This window comes from Psittacula echo (genome assembly GCF_963264785.1).
Source record: "Psittacula echo genome assembly, chromosome: 5".
NCBI classification, from domain to species: Eukaryota; Metazoa; Chordata; class Aves; order Psittaciformes; family Psittacidae; genus Psittacula; species Psittacula echo.
This window is the reverse complement of record NC_137739.1, coordinates 37,950,349-37,962,820: the sequence shown is the minus strand read 5'-3', so window position 1 is coordinate 37,962,820 and position 12,472 is coordinate 37,950,349.

The window sequence follows — 12,472 nt, the reverse complement described above, 5'->3', positions numbered from 1 at the left end:
CTGTGCCACCACCCCTTCTGGAAATTTTGCCCAGGAAAAATCAGATAGTACATCTACCAACAAGGGCTAATGATGGCTTTTCAATACACTATTAAGGAGTTTGGGATCCATGCAGACCTGTGGTATACCTGAAGGATTTCCCACCAACACCAGACTATAAATTTACCAGTGTGATCATGCTAATTGGGGAAGTCTTCCTCTTCTTTACAGATTTGCCAGTACATTTCTTCATGCCTTTGCTTGTATATATATGTGTATATATTTACTTATATCTATTAGATATGACGGTACAATGTGATGTGATTAGTATAATCTCAGAAGTGCCTGATCCTAACTTCACCAGACTGTCCCTTTGCCATATGTCCTTGCATCCTGGTACAATTCTGGGCAGGGACTATCATTATGGTACTTGTGCCTTAGGTCTTTTATTGATGTCTTGAGTTTGAATACAGCTTCTGTTGTGTTGCTGCCTAGTAGTGGGTGGTACTCTCATCCAAAAGAGCAATGTGAGCTACCTCATTAGCTTTCAACTGCTTTTGCCCACTGTCCCAGAATGCTTTATTACATTACCCCACCTATCCATGTACTGCCAGTACAATTTATGTCTTACCAACCTCCTGGGCTGCATTGGGCAGAGTGTTGCCAGCTCGTTGAGAGGGGCAGGGATCTTTCCCCTCTACTCAGGACTGGTGAGGCACATCCAGAGTGCTGTGTGCAATTTTGGGCTCCCTATAAGAGAATTACGGAGTTATTGGTGCAAGCCCAGCAAACAGCCACAGACATGATTAAGCGACAGAAGCATCGTGTGAGGAGAGGCTGAGACAGCTGGGATTGGTTAGCCTGGAGAAAAGAAGGCTCATGAGGCCCCTTAGCCTTGTGTATAAATATCTGATGTTTTCTTTTCTCGCTGTTTTTCATGTTCCAGGAAGTTTCTAAACTGCTTATTGTAAAGTCTGGCTAAGATATTTCAGAGGAACACATATATCTTACACATGCCCTGTTTTCACAATATTCTGGAAGCATCTCTTGTGATTCACACAGTTATTCACATGTTTGAACTTCTTATCTTTTCAGTAGACTATTTGTTAGACCATAACATCCACACTGGCAAGTAGCTGTTTTGATCCCACCCCTGTCTGATCTACCTAGATTGTAGTTTCTATCTGACATCATGCTCTCTCAACGCTTCAAGAGCTTTTCTAGGCGCTCTCTTCTTTCAAAGCCTGCTGACACTATAAGCTTTTCCACCTTCAAGCTCTCACATAAATTATTCTGAAGACTGATGTAAAATTACTTACTGTCCAAACATTTCACTGAGGCATGACTGATATATGAACATAGAATATTTAAAGATTATTGTATAGTTGTATATATTATTGTATATATTGTTATAACTGCTACTTGTCTGATAGCAACTGCTTTTCTGATCAGCTGAGTCAGCTAAAGGAGGTTTTGTGCAAGAAATGATGATTCTAGTGTCAGACGTCTGCAGGTACATATTCCACCTAAGCATTGCATGGGCAGTGCGACATATGCTTCAGGGGACCTGAAAATATGAAAAGGACCAGAGGTAAAAAAGGTGTCTCTGGTTTAGAAAAAGGACATGACCTAATCCATACTTAATCTGAGAATGGACACAGGACTTTGGTTGAAATAAGGAGGTTCTGGGAGGACAGAATTTTCACCCAACAGTCTTTGCTTAAGAGAGTGGATGTTGTTTAGTAGCTTCTAAAATAGTTGTGAAAGGTTGCTATCAGAGGAAACACTCTCTGAACTGGATCTAGGCTCATGAAGTAAAACTAGTCATCCTAACAGCAAAAGCCAGCTCAGGTTTTAAGCAAATGGGCTTGAATCTTAAACAAAAAACCAAACCTTAATAACAACAATGAAAAAAAAAAAAAGGAGCACAATGCTTCCTGTTTTGCCTCCACGTTGTTACCCCAAGCCCCAGTGGTCCACCAACGGTTTCCAGAACCACCTGCAGCTCCCAATTACACCACTGGTTACCAAGGAGCAAAACCTCTCTGCAATCTACATCAGCATTATCAGAAGTTTTTCTTGTTTAAACTGAAATAGAAAAAAGGGCCATGCTAATAAAAGTTCAACACTGATCCTAAGATTAGACATCCAAAGGGGAGCAACAAAAGGAGAACCAAATTACGAAGTGAAGTACATGACATTTTCCCCCTAGATGTTTACACCCTTGGAAAAGGGAACTTAAGCTGTAATAGTATGTCTTACAATATGTATCAAATTTTCCATTACTTCATGATAGTGACGTACGAAACACGTTCACAGAGGGAAGGGTTTGGCCATGTTGTGGGGATAACGAATGTATTTTATGATCTACACTCGCTGATTATGTAAACAAGGACAACCTTGCTTCCAGTTCTGGATTTGAGATTTTCTTCTCAAACTTTATATAAATGGCTGACATTTCTGGCCAGAGAATAAGCCAGAGAATAGCCACATATAAGCCAGTATGTATGTGTGTGATCTTAAACCCCAGTTTTCTGCATTACTTCTTTCTTTTTTTCTTTTCCTTTTTTGACTTCTAAAGATGGCAAAATTACAAAAGCCCTAAAAGGACAATCAAACGCAAAATGAAACTTCTAAGTCTTTAGAAAACAGATCCCTACCAGCAGATGGGCCCCACCTTGCAGCAAATTGAACAAACAGAGAATAATTTATCTTTAGGTGCAGTAAGCATCATACAAAAGTTTGCCAAAGGCTGGATAATTCCATAAAGCTGCTCAACAAACCAGACGTGATTAGAAATGAAAGGTCTGACAACACCACCCTGAGTACTCAGCTCTTAATCAGGTTATCACAGAGCAAGGCTTTTCTTAATTGATACAGCCTTTTATCGAATGAGGGTGTTACCTCATTGGTGAGGTCATAAAATATGAGTCACACAGAGTCAATAGGATATCTATCACAAAGGCAATGCTACGCATTATAGAGTCTAAAGATATAGGTATTGTAAGTGCTGCTTACTTAAAAGCAACGAGTGTGCTCTTAGAGGTGAGCACCTCTTTAACCTTCAAAAAATGCCGGTTTAACCTCATTTTAAGCTATAGCTACTGTTCAGAGTAATTCTGCGAATCATGATTTGCTATTGTTGCCCTGCCAATGCTGTGTGACATTTTGAACTCAAGGTCTAATTTCTGATAAACAGCTGTAGTTCCACTGATTTTCAATTGCCACATACCTGTGATTTTGATTTAGCTAAGCTGAACGCATTCTCTGAACACCGAGTTTTGTGTGGTTAAACTGGCCGCCAACTCTCTCATATTAGGTAAAGAAAAATGAACATTATGAGCGAGGTTCTTCACAGTCTGACCAAAATTTTATCTTCAGAATTGATGCCAGTCAGCATTGGATCTTCCTATCTTCCAGATCTGTCTGTGATGACTTCTGGTTTCATACCTGAATGCTTGCATGACTTTTGGCAAGCTTTGATTTTCTACAACTCTTAGGTACCTAACTCTTTGGTGTTATATTCCTGCATGACAACAAGTGCCTTAGAATTTTCTTAGCTTCTTTCTTTCAAGTGTAATGTTTTGTCTTAGGCTAGAAATGGTATTAAACATTATGTCCAAGGGATAAATAACTTTGTTTTTTTAAAAAGAAGCAACAGCACCAGTGGAATACTTCCAGGCAGCAATGCAACAAGAATGACCAGAAGAACAGAAAGTATCAGCTGACACAGGAAATTAGTAAACCTTAAAGTTTAAACCAATGATGTTCATTATAAACTTGCAAGAAAAAAAAACCTCCCAGTGTACCCTACAAAATGACCTGAAGCTTCAGCTTCAAGAAAGGTGAAAAACTGTAAAAGACCACCCCCACACTACTAAAGCCAACAGGCTGCAAAGAAAGCATTCACAATTAACATAGGTGCCTCTGATCTGTAATTATATTATCAGAGAATTCTGGATGAAAAGACAAGGGCAAACAACCCATTCAATCTCCCTTTCACCTCCTCATTCCACAGGCTTGAATTCTCAGGTTTTCTGAGCCATTTAAAGGACCACAAGACTTTTTCATTGGCACTATATTCAGGCAACTGAATCCTACTTATGTGGCCTAAGATTTGTTGTCATTCTTAAGTAACAACTCCTTACTAATGTATCAAGTATTCATCTTGAGTGATAAAAGGTTCCACTTTCAGCCCTATTTCGAAAAGAGAGAGGGCACAAGCATGTACAAAAATGTAAAAGAAAAATATGATGTGACGAATTGTCTATAGCCATAAAAACGGTGCATAATCCATTCAAGCTCAATCTCATCTGACCCACTGTCAACAGAGCCCATGGAAAATCCCAGCTCCTGTTTTCAAGCCTAAATGTTCAAGCCAAAGTTACTGATAGTCATAGGTACAGAGTAATCAAACAGATACATCAAGAGATAATTTCCTTTAGCTCATTTTTCAAAGATTAAAAGGCAGCGTTCCTGAAGAATGAAACAGGCACTACCTTTTTATAGATCTATAACTTTATTTTTCACCAGCTTGTTATTTTTCCCTTATCCATGTTTATTCTCTTTTTTATGGAAAAAGAACTCCTAAACTCCGTATAACCACTCTGTGACAGCACCTTCTGATGTGATAACAAAGCAATGTACTTGCTCTTAGAACTGTAACAACCTACTGTATCACCAGAAAAGCCAGTCACATAAAACAAAGACAAGATTCCCATCTTTATGTGAAATGTAATGGTTTCTTCAGGATCAACCCAAGCAATTTTCTACCAAAATAGGCAGCTCCAGCTTTTAGAAACCTGTCTGCATTTCAGTGAGGTCTTTTATCCTATGTTTGCATATATCATCTTGGGTCAATTGGGTGCTGGATCTAACTATGAGCTCTTTTCATCACAAAAATAAAGCCTGAAATTCACTGCCAGGCATGAACATTTCAAGTACCTCAAGCTTGAAATTAACATGAAGTAGTAAAATGAACATTGTCATAAAAGAAATAATTTTCTCTTTTCTGGTCAGCTTGTATGCAAGTTGAACTGAAGCTAAGACACTAAAGAAGTAACAGTAAATGACTGGGAATGAGAACTGTTTATTTGAAAACTGCTGTGTTATTGAGTTGGCATTTGTTTTATCGCATTTGCAGTCACTGGAAAAAAATACAGGTATGCACACTGTAAAGCAAATTGGATCTTTCAAAATATCTCCCCATTTGTTACCTCACATCTCACGCACTTCATAATGAAAACTACCCAACCTTTTATGAGTAAAGCATTGTATGTTACTAACAATGATTCAGAGCAACAAGCTGTTGTAAGAATCTATAGGACCCCATTTTCACGTCACTTCAAATATTTGCTTGTACTTTGATCAAAAAGAAATGGGCATTTCTAGGCAGAGAGATACTGCAATAAACAGGACCATGTTTAGTGGTTCGGTGTGTTTGTCACCTGGCTGAAATCCACCCATGGATTTGAAAAGCACTTACTTGCAGTTCAGCCTAAAGACTGTCTCTGCAAGCCAACAAATGTTGGCAGGTGGGCAGTCTGCCAAAAAATTCAATGCAGAACAGAAAAAAAAATAATGTTCAATATATATATTGGCAAGCCTAATTATTCCACATCTCTGGTGCCGTGATCCTGGGAAGTCAGATGTTAGTTCTTCTCTTACAAGAAATCCGAGTTTCTACATCCTCATACTCACTCTGGTTTCAATTCCTTGCTCACTTTGTGTGTATGCCAGTTTACTTCCAGGCTCTTTTTGGAAACACACTAACTCCACCTAGGCTGAAACCTGGATTTGAGGGATACCTCCATTTGGGAACTTTCTTCCCAAGGCAGAATGGAGAAGCCCGTGTTAGGACCAGCTCCCTCTGAGCTACAAGGTCCTTTAGCATTTAGTCCTGACCCAACCAGGTCTTAAATCATCAAATGCCCTAGTCCCAAGACTCAAGGGTCCCCTGGACCCAAGGTTCACAACTCGAGTGTTTGATATCATGCTATAAGATGCTCCCCTTCCTTCTTGTTGATTTGTGCACTTTAGACTGAAAAAGGCCCAAACCAAATACAGAATACCTATGTTTTAGTGATACAGAAGCCCTACATAGCACCCAAAGGAAATCCATGTCAAGAACTTTGCAACATGAGTGTGGCCAGTCTGCTCCAGAGGAAACTAGGCATGGCAGTCAGAGATTGTCTGGATGATATCTTTAGTTTTGAAGGCATAGTATGGTGTTTATGTCTACAAACTAATTTCACTCTCCTCTGTAATAATCACACAGCTAAAACTTGGCATCTCACATTAGCTCTTCATTTTCTAAGCCAAATACGTGACTTTTGTATATATTAGTCTCTACAGTTATAAACACACACACACACATGCACATACAAACTTATAAAAATTAGATATCTGAAATTGGTTTACACTGAAGCCCAACATACTTTCATTCCTTCAGGAATACTTGGAAAATATTCTTCTGAATGTTTTAAATGGTCAGATTTTTGCTTTCTCCTTTGATTTCTTTCCCTTCCTTTCCACATCTCCAAGTCCTTCTTCTCTTTAGGACAAATACAATAATAAGATGACAGAGGTTCTTTTACTTTCATATTTTCTCTTGTACTTTTGGGTTTATATCCTGTTACATTTTTGCTCAGTGTTGGCATAGTGGAGTTTCACGTGGCACAGAAGGAGTTTCACTTTCTTTTTGAAAGTTCTGATAAGTGGCAAATAGAAAAATCAATAAAGGAACAACCCTAAATGTAAGCAATTTTATAATAATTGATGGAAAAGGGTTTAAAAACTTTTTATAATGGAATTAAAGTAACTGCCTTTTTTTGTTTGTTTGTTTGTTTGTTTGTTTTTTTAAACTGGAACTAACTCTTTCTTTCAGTCAAGAACAGCCTATACTACTTTTTCTTTTCCCTCTGTGGGACTGCTGCCTAAGAGATGTATGTGTTCGGTTGTCATTCAACTCTGCAATATTGGCAACTGTGGAGGTCAGATCCCAGCTACAGGACATCTTCAGTCTGCCACCAGTTGTGGCAGCCCACATTTGGTGTCATGTGGCTATCCATGCACATGATGAGAACAGATTCCAGCACTACCATGCATGCATTTAACCAGGCTGTATAGCTCACCATTTTTTGTACAGGAGGAAGCATTAGGTGGTGTTGGCAGCACTTACTTCCTGCACAGCTGCTCCTCGTCTCTTCAAGCTAATGGAGCCAAATAACAACAACCGTGAACATGGACTGTGCCAACAGGATGCAAGTGGCCTACCTCTGGGGATGTCTTTTTGTTTGTTTTTGCAGGGATCTGATGTATAGTCAATGCTACCATAAAGGAATATGGCTTGCCACTGGCTATGGATGCAGACAAGCTGACTGACTGACCCCATAGGCTCTGAGCGCTGACACCAGCCATGCAGAATTGAATTCTGTAGTCTCCCAAAAGATTTCCACCTCCCTGTTAACCCTGACTGAGGGGGGCTTTTTGTTGGTGAGCATGCCCAAGGGTATCGACATCAAGATTCTTACTGACTGCTTGCATAGAGTTCCTAAATGCATCATGAAGGTGAAGCCTTTGCTACTTCGGCATAAATGAGTCCTATTATTGACTTTCCCAAGGCCTCTGTCTCTTAAACTCAAGTCAATACTTTGAGGAGATGGTTTTATATAGTGGTTAAAAAAAAAACCAAAAAGATGTTTGGGTATTCTTTTTTGTGGCCTCAGATGTCTATTTCCTGTATTACATTTTATATGTTGTCAGGAACACAAACTCTTTAACACTGAACTGGAAGCTTGATTTGAAGTACAAGGAAAACATCTGGAAAAAATTAACTATTCTGTCTGAAGTCTGGTGGGCTCATCACCTTCTCTAACTATACCATTTGATCCTGTGAAAGGTAACAATTTCTCTAAGCAGGTATTTTCTCTGATGTGTCTGAGTGCAGATTGTTATTGTGGATACTCCCCCCTTGCTACCAGGAAGAAGCTGAATGGGCACAAAAAATGTAGCCTGACTTGCATTCCTCTTTCACTATACCAGACTGTGCTGCAAGAGATGGACAGTGTGGGTAATAAAATCATGCAAGTAGCTATGAGAAGTGAAGGAGAGGTGAGGTAGAGGGAAGAAAATACAGGCTGGTTTTTTTATCAGTCCATCTAGCCAGCAGCATCAGATAAATATAGTCACTGACACAGAGACTTGTTGAGTTGGAACATCACCCAGACTTGGGTTTTGGCAGTTTTACAGGAAGAAGTCAGATTGTCTGACTCAGTAACTTTGAATAGATTGCTATTTCCCTGGTTATTAACTGGCATCTGAGAGCTGCTAAATCAGTAAATTGTTAGCATATCTGGAACTCAGCAAGCTTGACTTGCTCATCCAGTTACTGTTGCACGTGCTTTTACATCAACTTTAGCAAGGAAGAGGATCTGAACCAGGAACTCCTATAAACAATTTTTCTTTGAAATCTGATTAGCAAGCCAGACATGCCAAGTGATTACAGAAGACTTTCCTTTACAGACTTCCTTCAGCAGTCCTCAGTCAATGGCATCAGGATGACCCAAGACTTCATATTCACCTACACAGATAGAAAAGTTGATTCACTATCATCACAAAAGGCAGAATTTTAACTTCACTTCAGCAAGCTATGGAACATAATTAGAGATGTATTAAAATCAGACATATCTTCCATATTTTAAAAAAAGAAAAGAAAAAGGTATAACATGCTTGGAGGAAATATTCACTCCAAATCTGAATGGAAAAAAAAAAATGGTAAAAATATATGGGGAAGAGAATCAACCTGCAGTGTCTTTTCTTGCTAGTTTTGACATTAAGGTCCTTTGCAGGCAAATGTGAGCCTCCCAAGAAAGCAGATGGGAAGCTGCTTCTTTTGCCTTGGGGTGGGAAAGTGAAAGAGGAGGAGAGTTGTTTCATTTCTGGAGTAGACTGGTTGCTAGAAAGATCTTTCTAACAAAATTATCCTGAAATCTAACATAATGCTCCTGACTAGATCTTCTAGTGGCAGCCCTTGTATTGACGAGAATCTAGCAACTTGAGAGATGCTCAGCAGGAGACTCAGAGAGACCCGTGCTTTGAGGGGTGGTATGCTGTACACTGGCATCACACCTACAAAACATACCTCTAGAAGAGCCAGATAGATACACTGAAGCCTGTGGTTCCCCATCAAGCAGGCATACAAGATGTACTGAGGAAGGAGTATTTGGTGAACACATGGGATGGCAGTTTCTCTTCTAAAATTAAGAGTTTATCTTTTCCCTGTTATCTATGATGATACTAGCCCATCTCAGACTCAACATCCTTTGGGGGAGGCTGGAGCTCCAGGATGAAAAGCCAGAGTGAAAGAAAACAAGAGGATAGTATAAGCAATTTAGGAACCTGCAAGTATCCAAACTACTCCGAACTAAAGAGAGGGCTGTCCAGTCTAAGAATTTTCATCATTATGCCTGCCTTTTTCATCTTTCCCCACAAAATTTACCTTTACAAATATCTTCAGACCATTGCCATTACAAAAACAATACTGCTGCACTTTGAAACTTCTCTATATAGCAAAAATGTGGAAATAGTATTTTCAAAATGTAAGCTATTTCTACTATACACTGCACATCAAATCCTTTATCATCTATAAAACTGGATGGGTTATTTTACAAAAAGCAGTTTACAGAAGGGATTCCACATGTATTCTGGTTTACATTGATTTAACAGAACTTTTCACACCTAGTCCATAGTATCCTGCCCAAAATAGAATCAGGAATTACAAGGAAGAGCTGAAGAAGAAGAGTGTGAAATGCACTTAAGTGTATCTCTTAAAGTCAGCACTTAATTTCTTGGTACTTCTCTATTAACATTGGAGAGAAACACCCTCATGAGGTCATTTGGCCCATGAAAAGTCTGACTGGAACATGTAGTATAGCTACACCAGAAGTGACCACTCTGTAGCAAACATCATTAAAGCAGCATTCAGAAGCAGCTTCTGACACCTGACCGAGGAAGATCAGATCCTTTGACTTGATAAATTTTAATGCAAAAGAAGAAAACACATTACAGTGTAGAGAAAATGGAGCTAAGCCCTGTACATACAGTATTTTCATGTACAAGCTCTAGTCAGGGCTATGATCTGTCATCAGTGTGGTGGGTCATTACTCACAGGTATGGTACTTCTTCTGTCAATATTTGTTCAAGTCTGCAAGTAAGTGGATTAACTGCATGTATATGTCCCTGCAATGGTTTGCATGTTAAATTTTTTTTTATCAGATCACAAAGGGTGTAACACAAATTTGACTACCTTCATTTCAAAGAGCTAAGCTCCTTTCCCACCCTGGTGATTTACCACAAACTTTTCACAGTAATATCACCTCCAGGACAGACACAAGATCAATAAGACAGAACAGGAAAAAATTCTAATTCCACCATGCTTTCTATTCACTGTATGAATTTTCTTACAGCAGTGGTTCCTACTATAAAGTGAGCAGAGCTTTAAGAGGAAAGTATCACAGAGGTGAACAGAAGATTACACATTTTTCTGTCATGCATGGAAAACAACCTGTAGCACTTTACCTTACTAAGCTGACATTGAAGCCAAGATAGTATTGAGTCATCAAATCAGGATCTTCTAGTCAATGAGAGAGCTTAGGTTCCTTTGAGGTTCGTGATTCAGCATTCACCTCCACTTTCAGACAGTAAATGGTGAGGTTTCCTGACTTCAAAGGAAATAGGCATTTGCATTCATATCCTAGTGCAAGCATGGTATATACCACTGCCTTAACTAAGGTGAGCTGTGCTAATACTCTGTTAGTGTAAGAAGTTACTGTCACAAAACTTTTGGACTAGGAAGGAAAATGAAAAGTCCTGTTTTGAGATATCTTGAGATTGATGAAGCCAGGAGAAGAGAGGAAAAATACATGATGTATACAATTGTGATGTATACTACATATGGAGAACTCTAAATAATTTCTTGTGTGCTATGTTCTGAAATATACAAATATCCAATTTTTTTTTTTTTCCCAAAAATGAGAAATATGCTGTGCAAGTGGGCTCCAGAAAAGAACATAAAATGAAAGGCTTATGTGCAGGAACAACTAGCTGAATACTAGTCTCAAGACATAAGGAATGCAGTTTATTGTTAGCCAAAGTTCTGTGATTTTGAAATACTTAAAGATATGTAATTGCTTAAGTATTAGTAATCCACCAAACTTTAGAAATTAATCATAAATTCTCCCTAAAAATAGAACTTTTCCTCCTTTATAGTGTGGAAAAGATGGAGTAGGAGATCAATAAGGATAGGAAATTTGTGAAATTATGCAAACTAGTGGCTGTAGCCACACAAGGAAATCTGCAGTCCCTCCTGAATTCCACCTCACTTATGTGAGGGCAAAGAACAAGCTACCCTGATTGCTGTTCCGCAGAATTAATTTCTATTCAGAGTGAGCTGCACTAGGGAGGGACTAAATTTCATTCTACATGTGTGTACTCAGCATTACAGAGTTTAAGCCTGCAAGTCTTTAAAATTACAATGATAATTTTAAAAACTCACACACTGTTATCCTTTTTTACCCGAATTGAACTCTGCCATATTCCTATTGCTGTTTCAGATTACCACCCAGCAAGATCCAAGAGCTTTTCAGCAATTTATTCAGAACTTCTCCAAAAGATTTTCACCCGTTTACCACAAAGGCAAAGCATCATGCTAGTAAAACACATGTTCACAACTCTTTAAACAACCTTGCATTTTCATTGTAGCTTTTGAATCGCTTTCTTAATCTGACATGCTAACTATATGTTTAAAGACTTACCAGTGAAACCCACTACACTTAAAAAACCCTTAGCATCTTTTCTGTCACCTTAGATCACACCACTTTTCCCACCGCAGTATAAAACCAGCTAGTCCTTATTCCTTCCAACCCAGTCACTCTTTCCTTCCTCCCTTTCATCTCGTGGCTATCTTCCCCTCAGCCCAACATTCTCTCTGCTCCACTGACCTCTGCAAACTCACACAGTGGAAATGCCTGGAAGCCTGGAATAAATCTCCCAGTCTGCACTAAGAAGACCAAAAGTGTTTATGATGAGGTGGTTTTCTGCTCTAAGTCTCACCTTTCCTATTGGCACAGTGAACTTGTTGGGAACTGTTGATCTGTGTAGCACTGTCAAATCTGCTTGACTTGGGTGCTGAAGCAGCAATAAACAATGGCTATTGGTGTAAGCACTGATTGACAGCCTGTGCCATTAGCACCATGATACAGTGCACCATCTTGAAGGAAGCCCTTGTGGACCTCCTTCATTCACTGAAGAGCTGTTTCTACAAATGGTACATGTCCGTCTAGGTCAAGTCTGTCATGACAAATAAAAAAAAAAGCAAAACATTAGCTGTGGGTGACTGACTGAACACAAATAACTGGAGGGTAAAGAAGTTTAAAATGCATCTGATTTCCCTCCTTGACCTAGTCCCAGCCTTAACTGTAACATCTTGGAGATA